We start from the raw sequence: 19,263 nt of genomic DNA on the forward strand, positions 1-19,263 counted from the left end.
CTGTTTATGATTAATGAATTAACCTTTTATTTAAAAAAAAAACTTTTATTCCTATTATAGGATCATAAATAACCAAGTATCAATATTGGTAATTACTCCAATTCCACCATACTACCAAACATGCAAAATACTTTCACCAAAACTCATTACTATTACTAAGTATTTGATTTCTATTCCTATTCCGATTCCGATTCCGATTCCCATGTGCGAACTAAATATACCCTTAACTTGTTAATTGAATATATATAAAGTATAGTTGGAAATGTGGGTGATTGGGTTAGATTTGAAAGTAATGTGGTCCAATAAGGAGAATGGGCTGAACTCATTAACCCAACTAATTATTAAAGGCCTACTACCCTTCACTTTCCATCTTACCAATTACCTAATTCCAAGGGCAATAGGGCATCACCAGGTTCCACCTTTGTCTAATCTTGTTTCATTTTCATGTTCATATATAGCATTATCATCAATGAAGGAATAAAATTTTGGTGTTAGATTTCACATATTTCCCGTTATTAATTAATACATTCGCATACAAAATTTTATAAAATGATTACCGCATACATATTAACATACGGTCTGTGTACACACGACATAACACATTACACACTAGCTATTCTTTTAATATATTTTATACTTTAAATTTATAATGTAAATTAGTATTGGGCTAATATAAAACAGAAAAGTAATAGACTAAGTCAAAATGTGTGGGCTTCTCCCTCGGTTTTTCGATCGATTATTTTATTTTTGGCCCATAACCGATAACCGACCGAAAAACCGAAATGACCGATTTTTTTTAAAGGTAATAATCGATAACCGACCGAAAATCGAAATTTTCGATCGATTCAGTTATCGGTCATCGGTTTTTCGATTTTTTTGGTCGGTCCGATTTTTTTGCTCACCCCTACTAAAAATACGAAATTACTAACCCTCAAGACTCCATACCACAATGTAACATTCACTTTATAATTACTAAAATTCTTGTGTTTCTTGACTTTCTTTCCTCAAAGTATAAACTTCATTACAGCCTTGGGAAAAAAAACAAAGGTGAAGATGCTTTGGTGTGGCATAACTATCACCTCACCACTAAAGGATAAGAATATCATCAAACAAGTAATGAGAATTGTGGTGTCATACACTCATACCTAACATCACACAACCAAAGAGTTATATATAATCCAAAAAATAATAATGACAATTTTCTTTTTATAAAAACAATGAGATAAATTGTGTGTATATATATAATACGGATCAAATGCGGATGATGTGCTCACGTATAAATGTGGGGTGCGATGAGAGCTATTGGTCTTGCCAAGATCAACGTCCAAGATTAACAAGGATTAAAAAAATGTGGTGACCCAAAAATCGCATACGAGCCATTGATCTTCAATTCTTTTCTTATTGCTCATGCATATCTCGTTGCCCCAGATCATCTAAGGATACCGTCATATTTTCAATACTAGCCCGAGTTCTCCAAAGAGTTGGTCATCTTGTCTCTTAACAAACTGTTTTGCCGAGTTGATTCCTCTTGGCCCCTTGGCACACCCTCCAAGCGACTCCAGATCCTTACCCCCCTAGTAGGACCTTGCACCCCATCAGTCGGACCCCTACCCTCACTTACTCGACTATCATTCTGACTACTAACCCCTCTTGCCCGGCTACTGATTGGCTGCCGGATGGACTAAACGGTTGCCCACGATACTCGCCTGAACGCCCGGACGACTGATTCTTTTTCTTAGTCGACTACCAGGCTAGATACTTGAAGCTCCCAATCGTTCGATTGGACTACTCATAGGACTCGCTCTGCTCTTGTATCCTTCGACTGTCTGCCCCTTTTTGACTGACTCCGGCCAAGTCGGACCACCCTTGTGCTTCGCTACAGCCGGTTGTCGAGGTAGGCTTCACTTCCTATTATTCTCTTGCCCTACACTTGCCTTCGACCTCACTTATTGCGTGACCCGACTCGAATGAATTAGATCGTCCCATCAATTATTATTATTATAAAAAATAATATGTTTAAAAAAATATTTTCCCATTTTCGAAACGGATCTTAAATATTCTAGTCATGTCGGTTTCAGCCATGCATTATATTCACACATGGGTTCGAAAGAACAGTCCAACCGATGATTAATTAAAGCAGAATGCGATTACCGTAGACGAGGGTAAAAGAAAACACCCGAAGTCATTTACGTAGGCCAGCTAGATCCAACTAAACACGTGGTTTGGCAAAGAATTAAATGTTAACTCCACATATATATACTAGTATTTTATATACGCGTTCAAAAATATATGCCTAATATTAATACTCAATGTTAAAATATTAGTGATATTAAAATATTATTTTTAAATAAATGTATATAATTATTTTAAAAAATCATATAGAATTCATATTATATTAAAATATAGTTGATAATTTGAGTAATATTTATGGTATGATTAATATTATTATAGAAAATTTTAGATATAATAAAGTACTAACATTTAATTAAAATTTTAATGAAATCAAACTTATTTTTTATATTAATACAATATATAATGTGTACATATATACATTATTACCATTGAAGAATATAAGAAAAAATATTGTTTATGTATGTACATAGTAAAAATAGTGAGAAAAGATTAACATAAAAAGATGGACATAATTCAAAGGTATAACATATGTTGAGACTTATTTTATATATATAAAAGAATAGACGTTGCCCTTGTCTGGCTATTGAGCCACTGAATTACGACGATTTATATATTCTCAAATGCTCTGTCTGGTCAGGATGTGGTGTTCCTTAGAGTTATGGATTCAACCTTTTGGGGCAAAAGTACATGGTGCCCATTCGCATAGGTAACTCAACTGGTCACAGAGGTTAAATTTGGAGTAAATACCCAAAATGGTCCCTCGACTATAGCTAAATTCACAAATTGGTACTCGACTTTCAATTTTAACCAATTAAGTCCTTAACTTTGCAATTTTAACACAATTTGGTCCTCTGTCTATTTGATCGTTTGTTGACTGTGATTTTTTAGGATATATATGTAACTTCATGGTCCATCGTCAGTTTTTTAAGGTTCCGGTTGCATTTCCAGACCGCAATATTACATTTGAATCCACTACCGAAAGCAATCTGCCAAATCCGGTCGCCTTTCTTCATCCTCCCTTTGGATTCAAAGTAGTTGAGTTCGTAGTAGAGCAAAGAAGACGACGTGTTTCCAAACCGGTGCAACGTCATCCTGGAGGCCTCCACGTGCTCCGACGAGAGCAACAGGTTCTTCTGGAGATCGTCGATGATGGCACGGCCTCCGGCGTTGATGCAAAAGTGTTCGAAGGCCTATTTGAAGTCGGGAACGTAGGGTTTCCATATGGGATTGAAGATTTTCTGGCCGATTAGAGTAAAGAGGAAGAGGAGCTGCTCCAACATTGGGAGAACGAGCGAGCCGATTGTGGTTATGTTGGATTTGAGGGCTTCACCGGCGGTCTTTTGAGAGGTTGATTCCAACTTCCCCTTGCAGATCTTCCTGCTCGTAAACGCAGCGGTAGGCTTTGTCGTCGGCGCCCTTGTACGTGCGGACCACGTGCATTAGCCGGTACTTGGCCCGACCCGAATCACGCTTCTTGTTGGACACGAGAATCGCGGTACTGCCCATTCTGAAGTGGCAATTAGGGAGGAGCATAGCTCTCTCCGATCCTTTGTAATAGTTGCGCGTAATAATCTCCGTGCTAACCACCAGGGCGTTAGAGTTGGGGTGCATGTACAGGAGGTCACGTGCGAGATCGATCGAGATCAGGCCGGCGCTGCACCCCATGCCAGAGAGATTATAGCTTTTGATAGATAGATTGCCGAAGTCCCTAAAGTGGCTCTTCGAGAAACCCATGACTCCAAGAAATGTAAGCAAGCTGAACCGGCTCATGATCCCCAACCAGCAAGCAGAGAAGCACTTCCCCCTCCGAAACGGCGATGTCACCTCCAAGAGCGTTCTCTAAGCTGAACCGGCTCGTGATCCCCAAGCAACTTCCCCCTCCAAAACAACACTGTCACCTACAAGAGCGTTCTCTTGAGCTTTGCACGTGAAATTATCCTCAAAGATCATGGTCAACTAACAGTCAAATAGATGGAGGACCAAATCGTGTCAAAATTGCAAAGTTAAGGACTTAATTGGTTGAAATTGAAAGTCGAGGACCAATTTGTGAATTTAGCTATAGTCGAGGGACCATTTTGGGTATTCACTCTTAAATTTGTCAAAAGAGACTAAGAATCAAGTGTCACTAATAGCAGAGCAAACCTCTCAAAATAAGGGACTCCTTGTGTGCTGGATGAGTACTCACTCTAGGCGCCAAAATGCAGCAGGAAAATCCTGTAGGGGTGTGTGATTTACCTATTTACAATTCTTGTGAGAACGTTTGTAGTGGGTGATTCACCATTTCTAATATGAATACATATCGGCATGGGCAGCTCAACTGGTCATAGAGGTGAAAGTTGGAAAGAATGAATACGTATCGGCATGGAAATAATGAGAGTTAAAGATCATTAGAGCTAGAATATAATGCTCGATCTTTGGATTCATCCCACACATGATGGTTAAGTCATGTCCATACATATATAATGTTTGAACAAGCTAGACTTGGGATGTCACGTATACATACAATATAATGATCCATAATTCATTTTCACGTTGGGAGTGGTGTTTATACATATATAGATGGAAGTGTGAGTGTCCATCATGTCAAAGGGCCCATCACGTACAGCCAATTGATTATTGTTACTCGGATCCATATATCTGTTGGATCTGCAAATTAAAGTTGGGCAGACAGAAATTACAATGCATCCAAGGAATAATGGAGATCGAGGGGCAGTGGCAGATGGATGGATGAATGAAGGGTAGCTTGTTAAAAGGGGGTTTGGTTTGCATGATTTAATGTGATGATATAATTGAGTTGGACAGGGAAAGAGAAACACATACAGGCCAGGCCGGACAGGACAATAGCTAGGGTTTTCTCATGCATTTAGAAAATTACTCACCCACTACTGCAATTTTACCCCATGCTTCCTACCTTCACTTTTACCACCAACAATATAATATAATAATATATATGCTCTTTCTCTTTCCTTTTCTTGTTTCACGCAATAATGCAAAGAAAAAGAAAACAATGTACTGTTGATTGATGAACTCCATGGACCTGGTTGACCCAACATCCAATAGTACAACTCGTGTGAAATTAATGATGTGACGGGGAAATCTGTGGTCACTACGTGAGAATGTGAACAGGGTAATTTTCGTCTTGTGACCCTAGTCAATTAATTTTAGTTGACCATACTTTATTGATTCAAGTCAAGAAGCGTCAATAATGGTTACTAAGTCAACAGACTTGACGAACTTAGCTGTAATTGACTACAATCATATATTTTTTTTGAACCTCTTTTAATTTAGTGTTTTAGTGTTTTATTACATTTCAAGAATTTGAACACTTTCTGAATGGATGGGTTTACATTTGAATTTTTTGTTTTAATCCATGGAAACCTAGAGGAGAGGACCAAGTCTAGCCTTTTACCATTGAAATATCTATTAGGGAATAAACCAGTACAGTCAAGGCAAGCCCCCAATTAAATTGTCAAAGCTCAAACCTCGATCTGTTATATTCAAAAAATTAAAGCTTAAGCTCAACTCAAGCTCGACATATCTTTAATTGAGCCCAAGCACAACTCAAATTTGAGCTATTCAAGCTCGATCAACACAAATATGCTCACCAATTTTTTTTTCTAATAATATATCCAAATATCATAATAAACTGAATATTACATTTTGATTATAGTCATAATATAAAATATAAGCATAAATATATTAGTTACATTCGTAATATTATATGTAAATTATGTATTTAAAAAAAAAAAAAAAAAAAAAAACTAATTACGATCTCCAGAAGCTCAAGCTGAATATTAAGACCCAAATTCAGCTTCATTCGTTATTTGTACCTATTCAAACTTGAGTAACTGAATATAATTCGAATATTTTTCAAAATCGAATTTGAATAGTCACGTGTAAGTTGGCTCATTTATACCCTGTCCCTTAACTACTACACATGTATTTTAAAAGAAAAACAAAAATTAAATATTGCTACTAAGCTAGTTATAACTTTAGTCTCGAAGACGAATTATATCGTCGTTACGTGAAACATGAAAAAAAAAAATAGAGATTAAAAATTGAATTTGACTGGATAAGTTCTATATATGTTGTTCTAACTTCTATTTCTTGGTTTTTACTTGCAAATTATTAATATAGATAATATTTTCCATTATCAAAATAATGAGAGCAATAGTTTTGATATATCTTATTATTGATCAATTTATTGTATTTAAATTACAGAAAGATATGTATTTATAAGGACATAAATAGTCCCAATTATGATAACAATAGTAAATGATATACTCGACCTCAATAATGCTGAGAGAAAGAGAATGAATTCTAGTGTGTCTAGAATACAGAGTCCAAATACGCCCTCAAGTTTTAGGTTCTCTAGAGAGAACATTGAACTTGTCCTTGAGATCATTTAACCTTGCTTTGGTTAGTGGCTTGGTGAAGATGTATGCCGTTTGGTATTTTGTGAATATTTAATTTACTTATAGTTTCTTTGATGCTACTTTGTCACGAACAACATGGTAGTCATTGAGTTGATCAATTGTCACAGGTTCGTTAGTGGTCAATGAGGAGATCATTGTGTGGTACTGAGGGCGGAGACATTTGAATAAATAGAAATTATGTTCGTTCAAACTAACTGGTCGGACAGCTAGCTTTTGCAAGAAATCCAATTAAAACATTGACTTTGTTAAGATACTCACTCGTAGTGGAATCTCCATAGCGCAAAGACTACAGCCGAAGACTCAGATATATATCATGCCCAAGAAGAAGACCAAAAGACGACTTCAATAGTCTACCATATGGCCCGAGACATGAGATGCCCACTGCAACATGCAAAACTTCATTGGACAAGACGAGATGAGTATGAACAAATTAAAAGAATCCTGACATACCAAATTTTCGGCTGTAGGATCGACTACAACGGAACACTCATCTGGATCCTTAATAAATGATAACGTGTCATCAACGTATCCATTGAGATTTTGACCGCGGAGAAAGGGAACAAGTTGAATCTTCCAAAACAGATAGTTTGAGTAAGTTTAATGGAGATAAAGTGATGGATTGTTTGTAGCGTATTTATCGGGACTGTGGTTATATAGGACCGTAGCGACAGCGGGTTATTTCTTATTTTTCTTGGTAGGGTTTGTAGCCATGGATCATTTGGTCTATAATATTTAAAGTACATATGTATTTATAAGGATACAAAGAGTCCCAATAAAGAACAGAGAGGGAGAGAAGAAATTTTAGTGTGTCTAGAATGAAGAATCCTAATAAAAATAACATAACTATTTTTAATTATGTATTATAATTAATCATACAACTTCCATGATTAATGGTTATAATATTATCTCATGTAACTTATCAGGATTGGATACCACTATCATATATGCACCTAAAGTGTGAACTCAATATTAAATATTATATTACATTTAATATTGTCAATTTTCATATATTAGAAATATAAATCATTTTTCTCTTGCAACTCGAAGACATTATTAAATTAAAAGTGAGGGGGATTTCTTTTTGCGCAGCGTGTAAAGGTTTAGCCTTTGTGGTTCATGTTCAGTTGAGTTATCATAATTTATATCCTCTCAAATGCTCTGTCGGGTTGGAGTGTGGGGAACCCTTAGGGTTGGGGTTCAACCTTTTGGAAGAATTAAAAGAGATAGAGAAAATTATAAATCTTAGTCCTATTGCCAAACCTCTAGTCCTCTACTATACCTAGTCGAAAGTAACAAACCTTATACTAAAATTTTTCTCTATACTAAATATTAATCTAACATAATATATGGTAAAAAAATATATATATTTCTAATACTATTTTCTGAAGTATATTGTCTGAGTTGAGATTTCAAGTTTAAATTCTACTAAATCTATTGTATGACACTACAATAAAAATTAAATTACCAACAAAAAATGCATTAGTTAATTACTGAAATATGTAAGTATTTAATTTATTATCACCAAATTTTTGTGAGTAAATATTGAAATCCTTAGGTATTTAACTTGTTGCTATTTAATTCATTATTATGGCCCTCATTGGTAAGATAGTCAGTCTATCAGATAATTTTGGCTTATTTAACCACTATTAGTTGTTTGACTTGGTTAAACAATCAATATGAATGTTTGATTAATTAGCTTTTTGTAACAATTTATTGTTCTAAAATGTTTAAATTTAAGAAGCTACTCAATGTAACTTTTTCGATCAGCATTTTGAGAAAGTCATTTTGTATGTAATCAGCTAACAGTTAACAACTAATTTACCAAACATTTTTTTATAATCAGCTAATGTTATCAACTAGTCAAACCCACTAATTCAATCAGCTAATAGCCATTTACCAAACACGGTCTATATCTATTAGTATTTGCTTTTTTTTTTTTTTGTGTGATGATTTTTTTTTGTACATTTATTTTTAATAATTAAAACAGGCATGGGATAGAAAGGAGCTGGTAATGCCGTGATGAAGGCAAGCAAAATAAAATTAAAAATGTCCAATTCATCTTGAAAATGAAGCAAAAATAATAAAAGCAAAGGACAATAATTTTGTCTTCCAAAATCACGTGATTATCCTCCGACTAAAAATTGTCTTAAAATTATTATTTTCCAGACTTTTGAATGGGCTGAATGGACAGGGACGACATCGATCGATGCGTGATAAATGGCTGATTTTTTTTTTTTTTTAAATTTTTGAAAAAGAGATTTCCATTATTGTGATGACCACAATTCAGATCTCATCAGCTTTTCAAACCAATATCATCAACAATTTTATTTTCTTTTTAAATTTTTAATAAAAAATATGATAATTTAATTCGGTAGGTGCCTGTGTGATATGTAATTAAATATTAGCCATCAAACAAACACGTATGGTAATGGTACAGTTAAAAAGTTGAATGGAGATATCAACTATCTCTCTTTTAAGTGGACTGAAAATTGTTGGTCCATTAAATAAATTTGTGAATTTAATTCATAAAAGAAAAAATTAACAACTGAAAAGATGGGAGGAATTAACTCTATTTTGAACACGATATTAAAAGGCTTCTAGCTGCAATATTATTGGGTGGACTGTGGTCCACATAGCTGTGTGAACCAAGGTTCAAAATGACATCGCGGAATATTATGAGTAAGAATAATATATATTATGTGTCAGAATAATATACATTACATGTTAAAATAATATACATTACGTGTTAGAATAATGAAACTTCTGGGGTAATATAATGTGCATTATGCTTTAAAATAATGTAAATTATGAGTTATAAAAATGTATGTTACAGTGGGTCACGTGAAAAAAAAAAAGTTAACTAAAAGGCATGGTTGCAGTAGGTGCTAGGCGCTAGGCGCTAGTCGGGCGGCCGGGCAGCGCCTAGCGCCTAGGCGGTCTAGGCGGCGCCTAGGCGGATTCTAGGCGGCGCTAGGTGGGCACCAAAAAAATTAAAAAAAAATAGTAACAGACTTGTAGTTCGACAATTTTAATGAGGTTGTTTTCAACGTTCACTCAAATAACACATCTAAATAAATGAAATAATGATAATTTATAAGTCATAATGTCATAATAATATTAAAATCAATAATTAATGAAAGACGACATCGGTCAAAATCGAACAAAATCGGTCAAAATTGGACTAAATCGGTCGACTCGGCCGAGTTTGGCCGCCTAGGCCGCCTAGGCGGCCGGTCGAGTTTTGGCCAAAACTCCAAGGCTTGGGGCCGCCTAGCGCCTAGGCGGCTAGGCGGCTAGGCGGCCGAGTTTTGCAACCTTGCTAAAAGGACATTGTTTTTGAATCGTGGTCCACACAACTGTGTGGACCACGGTCCACGCAATAACTATTGATATATGTGTGTGGTGGGTTAAAATATTGTGTTTTACAAAATTGTATCTTGTGAAGTAAGAAATACATGTGGTGAAAAAGTACAACCATATTGATGGATCTCAACACTGCACTATACTTACCTTCCAGTGGGTCACCCATCCTGTGATTACTGTAAGTCAAGCACGGTTAACCACAGAATTCTTTAGCTATCTGGTTGCCATATAATACTTAAAACTAATTGGTGATAAGTAGGTGAATATTAACCATTTAACTACATCCTTCCATGGTAAGCCACAACGTCACGTCTCGAATCGAGCAGAAGCTGAACTCGGCCAACTCAGCCGACGCCCAACAATCCCCCTCATAGCATCTACCGCAACCTTTGAATACCATGCCCAGTTGCGCAGCATGCCTGACTTGGTCCTTAGCCTCCTTAGCCTTCGCGCCCATCATCCCACTCCGGGGACTACGGGATTGGACTCGGCTTTCACTGAGCGATTGATTCGAACCCATGACCTCGGCTCTGATACGAATTGATGGATCTCAGTGCTGCACTATGCTTACTTCTTAGCTTAACCACAGAGTTCTTTAGCTATCTAGTTTCCATATCCTACTTAAAACCAATTGGTGATAAGTAGTTGGACATTAACCATTTAACCACATCCCTCCATGGTAAGCGACAACGTCACGTCTCAGATCAAGCAATGGCTGAACTCGCCCAACCCAGCTGACGCCTAACAAATATAGAGTACACCCACAATATTGTAACCTAGAACATCTGATTGAGATATTGGAAATGGTCCAAGAATGTAAATTCGGGGTCTAGGAGCCCCATAACCTGATGCTTAAGAAAAGTCCATGACCTAGGGCCCAAGAGCCCACGCGCCAAGGGTCAAGAGAAAGGGATGCTTTGAGCAAGGCACAAAGGACTGATGCAAGTGGCTAGATATCATAAGGCAAGACTTGGGCAGAGGGAGAGGGGCCCCATGCCACTAGTTGTTTTTGCCATAGAATTCGTCTTCGGGCTCAGAATGGTGAGCCTTGACTTAGTCTATTGGCCCACCACATTTTTAGGAGTTTGTTGGGCCTCTTTTCTTATATAAATTGTTACTATCCTAACATTACAACATCATATTTAATTCTATTACTAATCTTGTACTACTCCTACACTAATCTAAAGAATCTTATTAAATTTATTGTATCTTACTATTTTACCCTCATAATCTATGCAAACTTAGTTGATTCATACATACTCGGGTGAATTAGTTCCTTTAGTAAACTATTTCATGTGTGTATATATATACACACACACACAAATTCTTACATTCCCATGAAAAACTTTTTATTTTAAATATATAACTTCTTATGTGTCAATACTTTTTTTTAAAGTACGAAGTAACATGCATTAAAACAAATCAGAACAAAGTACATCAAAAAAAGGGGTAGACCTCCATTCCTTACGGTCAGCTATGAATACAACTTCCTTAACTAGTAAATGGGCAACTTTATTCGCGGCCGTTTAGCAAATAGAAAACTAACATTATGAAAATCATTAGCTAGGACTCGAATATCTCCCAAGATAAGATCAAAAGATGTGTTGCAACCTTTACTTCTTATGTCTTCAATGACCAGTAATGCATAAGATTTTATTTGTGTTGTAACACCCCCGATTTTTACCTCATATTTAAAACTTAAATGCACAAGCAAACATCTAATCGTCAAGACATAAAGCAACGGAAGCTATATAAAATCAGGGTATGTTATGCCACACCTATCTCAGATATAGGTGCACAGGCGGGAAAAACTATCAATTCAAACAAGTCATTACATGTCAAGGCACACAGGCGGCTAGAAAGGCTCACAGGCTATCAAAACATAACGTCTAGACAAGGTAGCTAAGCTATCTATCGAACCACGTCTAGCGCTCTCAAACCACTACTCAAAACCTGTAGAACAAAGAAAACATAACATGGGGATGACACCCGGTCAGCGAATCTTGCTGGTAAGTATAAGCAAAATCATTTCGAAACAAAATACAGTATATACATTCCAAAACCATAGAGATAAGTCAACTTCAAGGACTCATCAAACACTCTCAAGGAAACGGGAATCACCACCCTCACAACAACAACAAGACAATAACCACGGAAGATAATACAACTCAAGATGCATTCTACTGATCACAAAGTAGAATACACCAAGACATGCTCATAAGCAAAGAATACACATTCACACAACGGCAACTACATGCCACGGTGACAACTACATGTCACAAGTATCATAGTTCCAACCTTTTGTCCTATTCCAACCTTATGGCTACCCCGACTTTATTTCAGTTCCAACCTTTACCTCCTAGTGCCACCCTGTACTTCTGAGTCCAACCTTGTACCGCCAGGGACCTTCGTCCCCCCTCCAAAATAGCCTCCAACATACCGCCGAACTCTTAGTACACGAGGGTACCATTAATTTCATTCACATAGCCTCCAACCTATGAGCCAAGCTCAGATAACACACCACCAATTTCAATCATAGTCACACAAGATCATCATCATTACCAAGAGGACTAAAGTTCCACAATAACCTTAATCAAGTATCAACCAAAGGGTACAACGATTACATACGTTCATATCATAGGAATCAATCAATGGATCATAACAAATACATGAAACCATACTCAACAACGAAGGATCACAATCCGACACCGAACGATGGTTAACACAAGTTGCCAATCCCAATAAGAAAGGACAAACTGCACATACTAGCATTACAATATCAAACTAGCATGCTTATCAAACGGGTAAACCAAAACTAGTTTCATAGAACATTCAAGACTCACAATAGTCCAACGAATCACGAAGTCGGACTCTTAGCACGATTCAAGACACCAAATCCTACATGGATTCCTAACATACCGTTCTAGACATACGAAACATCAAGAAGACTCACAAATAGCCCAATAAAACAACATCAGGAGGTCAAAACATCAATACCGAGTCAAAAGAATCACGGGGAACAAATCCCCGCCATCGTCCAACAACGTTCCCCACGGGTGGACCTCCACCCGCGGGTACATAACCCACGAGCCACCGGTTCCCCGCGGGTGGGGCGGCGGGTAGGGCCCTACCCACCGTTCCGCCGGCGGGTACACTCTTGTACACTAAAAGTTCTCTTCGGGGATTTTCAACAACAAGTCCAAATTCATGTCCAAAACACCCAAAATCTCACACAAAATAACAATATGACTTGAACCCAAGAAATAGCCAAGCAATGGCATTCAAGAACCCTAAGAACAAGCTGTAAACATGCATCACCACAAGACAATGCATCAAATCTCACAAATCAACACAAGAATCACAAGTAGAAGCCAAGAATCATCATATAAGTAAGAAAATAGGTTTTGTAAAGCATGGGTTACCTTTGTAACCTAATAACTTCCTCTTTTCGCCCTTAGAAAGCCTTTCCTAAAGCTCCTATTCCACACTAACTTCATACACAAACCAAAAGACAACAAAGATTCTATCTTTAGAAAAAGACACCTAAAAGGAGGTTAAAAACATCAAAAGACCAAGGATCTTACCCTCCCCTATGCTCAAGATGAAGAAAGTAGGAATCTTGGGAGACATACTTGCAAGACTTGGATTCTCAAATCCTAGCTGGGAGAAGAAACTAGCTCTTTTTAGAGAGAGGCTAGAGGTTTTTGTGTTTTAGGTTGAAGGGTGAATGAAATGAAAGAGTATGGCTAGGTTAGCTTGAATCATCAACTTTAGGTAGAAAGACATTCCTACCCTTACTAATGTTAGAAAGACAAGGGAACATGGGCACAACACAAGAAGCAGAAGGTACAACCCCTTTGACTTAAGTGACTAGTCAAAATCTAGTCCCTCGGCTATTAAATTTCAGGATTTTTAGGAATAAATTAGCAAAGAGATTAGAATTAATTCCCTAATTTATCTCTGATTAGCGTTTGGATTTACGGGGTGTCACATGTGTCTCTTCCACTCCTTACTCCTTTAGCCATTTTAGAGCTTCCAACACTCCTAAAGCTTCGGCCATCTTTGCATGATGATACACTTTAATGTTCATTTCCAGCGCTACTATGAATTAGCCCTCAGAATCACAGAGGATAAACCCAAACCAATAGCTTTGGATATCTTATCGTTGGCAACGTAGACATTAAGTTTTAACACACCAAGCTGGGCTTTTTCCACTTGAAAGTTATGTTAAGCGCATTTGGAGCTTCCTCTTTTTGGTTGGTGGAATTCTGTGCTTGAAGATAAGCATCAACTTCTTCAAAAAGTTTTATTCCCTGAGCAGCACTGCCATTACAAAGCTTGTTGTTCCTAGCGTTCCATAATTTCCATCACACTATAAGAAGCAGGCAAGTTTCGTCCCCGGACATTAACTCTATATTCCTTTTAATCCATTACCCCATCTAGTCAGCCCCAACAAAACAAATGTTACTGAAGTAATTCCAACACACTGCTGCCACTTCACATTGGATGAATACATGAGTTATGGTTTCAATAGCCTTGCCGCACAAAATACACTCCAAATGGCACTTCACTTTCTTTGTAAGGAGATTCGCTGCAGTAGGTAGAGCACCGCTACACGCCTGCCAAACTAGCATTTTAACCTTAGGGGGGATCGGGGCGTTCAACATGTTAGACCACCTAACGTTTAGGACAGAGGGAAACACTCCAGTGAGATCCCTATAACAGTTACGAACCGAATAAATGTCTTTTTCCTCCTTGCTCCAAATGAGTTTGTCCGCATGGTCAAATTTCAACATCCCAACTAATTTTTCCATGTTCATGAGAGAAGATACCTTTGCTGACCTATGTTCTATCGGCATAGATGTTTTAATGAAAGAGGAATCCACATAAGTAGCCATGGATCCTCCCAAATATTTATTGAGCTCCTTTTCCCAACCCTCCACATGCAATTACCTTTAATAACACCTTGGGCTTCTATGATACTCCGCCAAACAAAAGAGGGGTGGCTGCTCAATTTTGCTTCAGAGAAAGGGTAATCCTTAAAATATTTTACTTTAAACACTTTTGAGACCAAAGAATCTGGGAATTGGACGAAATGCCAAACTTGTTTTCCAAGAAGAACCACATTAAAGTCTCTTATTCTTCTAAAGTCCATGCCATCAAAGTGCTTAGGTCTACACATATCCTGCCACTTTGTCCATCTTATGCCTTTACTGCCTTCATTTTGACCCTTCCACCAGAATGAGTTTAGGGAAACCTCAAATTTTGTTGCATAGGTCCGTTGGGAGAAAAACATTGCCCATAGCATATGTTGGAACAACTTATAGGACATTCTTGATTAGTATTTCCCTCCCTACCCTTGAAAGAAAAACTTAACGTTCCAGCTCTGAATCCTTCCCATAATTTTTCCTTTGATAAAGCCTAGGATTTCTAACTTCCTTCTACCAATGAGAGATGGGAGACCGAGGTACGAACCCCTTTCATTTCCTTTATAACCATGGTTTCACATACCACTTCCCTTGTAAGGGAATCAACATTCTTGTTGAACTGGATACTTGACTTGTTTAAATTGATATACTGACCTACAGTGAGAGAGAATTCAACCAATGTAGCCTTCATGACATTAGTTTCAAGAGAATTTGCCCTGCAAAACAGAAGGCAATCATCCGCAAAAAAAAGAGATGTGAAATGGTTGGGGCACTTTTTGCAACGGCCATACCATGAATAACACCACACTGCACCTCCTTCTCAATTAGTGCACTAAGCCCTTCCATCATAAATATAAAAAGATAAGGGGAGAGGAGGTCCCTTGCCTTAAGCCTTTAGACGAAAAAATTGTCCCAATCTCGGTGCCTTCATTCAGTATAGAGAACCTTATTGAGTTGACACAAGCAGAAATAAGATTCACAAAGCCATTGGTGAAACCCAGTTTGGTTAGAATACCCACGAGCAAACTCCAGTTAACCATTTCACATGCCTTGCTCATGTCAACCTTCATACTAAACATACCAAACTCCCGTTGAGTCTTCCTATGCAAGGACTAGTGAGATTCGTAAGCTACGTGTAGGTTATCTGAGATTAACCTGCCTGTGACAAAATCACACTAAGAACTGGATATAAGAGAGGGGAGAATGGGCTTGACTATATTAGTTATGGTCTCGACCAGGATTTTGTAAAGGACATTACAAAGAGATATAAGTATTAAATCGGACTTGGATTCAGGCTTAGAAGATTTAGGAATAAGAACTATATGGATGTCATTGCAACCTTCTGGGAGAATCGGAGAAGTTAGGAATTCTAAAGTTTTCACAGAACGAAAGCACGTCCCTGTCCACAATATCCCAATAATACTGAAAGAAGCCCGGGGTAAGACCATTTGGTCCCGGAGATTTATCTCCCTTCATATCAAACGTGCTTTCTTAATATCTTCCCCCTCAAATTTTCTCAACCGGGCCACACTCTGGGCAAATGAAACTTTTCTCTCTAGGCAACTTATAACAGGAGTTATATCATAATTCAGGGAGGAGAATAAAGAATGAAAATAATCAAGAATAAGGTCATTTAACTCCTTACCCCTTTCAATCCACTTTCCTTCGTTGTTCTTTAGCCTTTTTATCATGTTGAATTGTTTCCTCCTAACTGCATTATGGAAAAAATTGGTATTTTGATCCCCTTCCTTAACCCAAAACTCTTTGGCTCTTTGCTTCCAAAAGCTATTCTGGTGGTCCAGCTCCCTCATATGTTAGAATTGGGCATCCCTAAATTAAGCACAACCCCTAGGTCCGATCTCGATTTCAAAGCTTCCATTATCTTGCTCCAGTAGTCAATCCGCTTTTGGAAAATTTTCAGGAAATACTTCCCCCCAGCACCACACTGTCTTTTCTACATAAATCCATCCTCTTAAGGATACCCAAACTAAAAGATGAATTCCAGCTTTTAATAACAATCTCATGGCACTACACTTCTTTGAGCCGAAGACTCTCAAACTTGAATATGAAGTTACGATGATAGGGTTGACTATCTTCAATATGTAGAAGAATTGGCAGATCGTCACTCCTTGAGGTAATTAAAGAACAGGTTCTCGCCCCACCAAACTCCTCTTTCCAAGAGTCAGAGACTAAAATTCTATCTAACTTTGCTTGAATCCACCCAGGCTTTCCTCTAGACTTCTCCCAGGTGAATTGGTGTCTTTCAAACTGAAATTCAGATAGGCCACTAGCTTCCACTACTTCACAAAACCCCTCCATTAGCCATCTCGACTGCGGACTTCCTCCCATCTTCTCATTGGGACACATGATATCGTTGAAGTCCCCAATTACCGCCCATTGAAAGTTATCTTGAGTCTGGAGATCCATGACGAGATTCCAGCTCAAATGCCTTCTACTACGATTGGGTTCACCATAGAAACCGGTCAACAACCAAAGTTTCCCCCCCTCGTTAAAAGAAATAAATGCGTCAATATGCCTTTTGGAAAAACTTTTGATGTTTAACATTGGACCATGTTTCCACATACAAGCAATGTCTCCACTATTGTAAAACCCCCGTTTTCCAACTCTCGAGCCTAGATAAGGTAATAACTTAAACAACGGAAGCATTAAAAAGGATTCTAAATTAAACCTTAATATTAAGTCTAGAATCCAAAACAAACGAGAGCATTACCGCCACAATTACCCACACCCGAGTAACTGCTATGGCTAACCTTAACCAAACATAAATCCATGAGAGTAAGTCAACAGGGGTTCTACGACCCAGATGTCAACGCATCGTTACTTGCTAACACAAGTCACAAAAAGGGGTTTAAAGTTAACCCGTAGCCAAACTACATATACCTAAAGATCAAAATACATGGAGATCGGGTTTTCAAGTTCACCCAACAAAAATGAATACTACTAATGATATAACTAAAAGCGTCTGCATCATGCATCCAGAGCATATGAAAAGGGTTTAAAGAAAAACACAAGGGAGGAGGGAGGAGTTTATCAAATATTACATATCACATATATGAATATAATTGTATTCTTTCCCAAAATATATCTTAATCACATGTACGTATATAATCGTAAAATTTCCCATAATATCACACACACAGTGTGTGTGTTTGTGTGTATGTATGTATGTATTTATGTATGTATGTATATATATCTCATTATATAGGAGGTATCCAATATCTCAATATCACATCATTTAGGGTGGGAACAGGTGAATCCTTACATGGAACACCCTCCCAAGCCCCACAATTTGGAAACAAGACCACTACCTTAAGTATGCACACCCCTAACTGGGATTCCATGACAGTGGGTAGTAAACCAGCCCTATTAACCTGTGATGTTTTCTACCAGATTACCCACCTTAATCATTTCCTCATCATATACAACTATTGATAGGATCGCAACCCCTATCATAGTTTAATAAGTTGTCCTCCAAATACATATAATAGTATAGGTATAAACCCTCCCAAATAGTTACCAAATCCATAGTAGTAATATAAATACCAAATAGATTATACTTCTCAAAATATAGTACTTAGGCTTATTTTCATACTCGTATGGATATAGGTAGGTAAAATAGATTAGCCTTTAGGCTATGAAATCATAATATTTTGTATATCATAGTATAGATATTCATATAAGTAAGAGTAGAAACCATAACACCTTATAGATAGATATATCCATAAATAATCGTAAAAGTGTAGTAGATATCCAACTTCAAAATAGTTCCTAATCATGGCGTTATCACATACTTAACAATTTGAATAGTCTCCCAAGCACTTGACTAATATAGTGAAATCAACCAATGCATTTTAAAATAGGTTTTAGTCACGAGATTAGGCAAAGCGGAACACAAATTGGGTCCAGGCAGACTCACCTTGCGGTGCTGGCAAGCCCGCTTATTATTCTTGGCCCAGAGCTTCGGGCGAGACTAGGCAGTCCTGCCCAAGAGTTCCGCAAGGACGGCAAAATAGAGTGTTCCGCCATATGATACTGCGTGCAGCTGGCGGTAGGAGGTGGTGGTGCACAATACCGCTTGCTACACTTGATCAGATTATGGAAGATGTGGAGAAGGGAAATAGGGAGGGATGAAGAGGAAATGGAGTCTACTATTCTATTTATAAGGGTACAATGCCCTAGGTCATTTGAAAGGGTGAGGAACGGCTAGATGAGAGGTAAAGTGGGGATTTGATTCTAAATCCTCGAGTTATAATTTTGGGTCAAACTTTGATAAAATAATATGTAGTTCGGATAGAAATAGATTCAGTTGGTCTCTGAGATAAAGTAGGTTCAAAATAAATAGTGTCAGGATCTCAGGTTCCTCTCAGATAGACTTTTGACTA

The 19,263-nt window shown here is 37.5% G+C and overlaps 1 pseudogene; it reads right to left on the reverse strand.

The window, feature by feature from the left end:
- Window positions 1-2,959: 2,959 nt before the first annotated feature.
- On the reverse strand, window positions 2,960-3,867 carry LOC109185235 (annotated as a pseudogene).
- Between the last annotated feature and the right edge of the window lie 15,396 nt (window positions 3,868-19,263).

Source organism: Ipomoea nil, unplaced genomic scaffold, assembly GCF_001879475.1.
Source record: "Ipomoea nil cultivar Tokyo-kokei standard unplaced genomic scaffold, Asagao_1.1 scaffold1317, whole genome shotgun sequence".
NCBI classification, from domain to species: Eukaryota; Viridiplantae; Streptophyta; class Magnoliopsida; order Solanales; family Convolvulaceae; genus Ipomoea; species Ipomoea nil.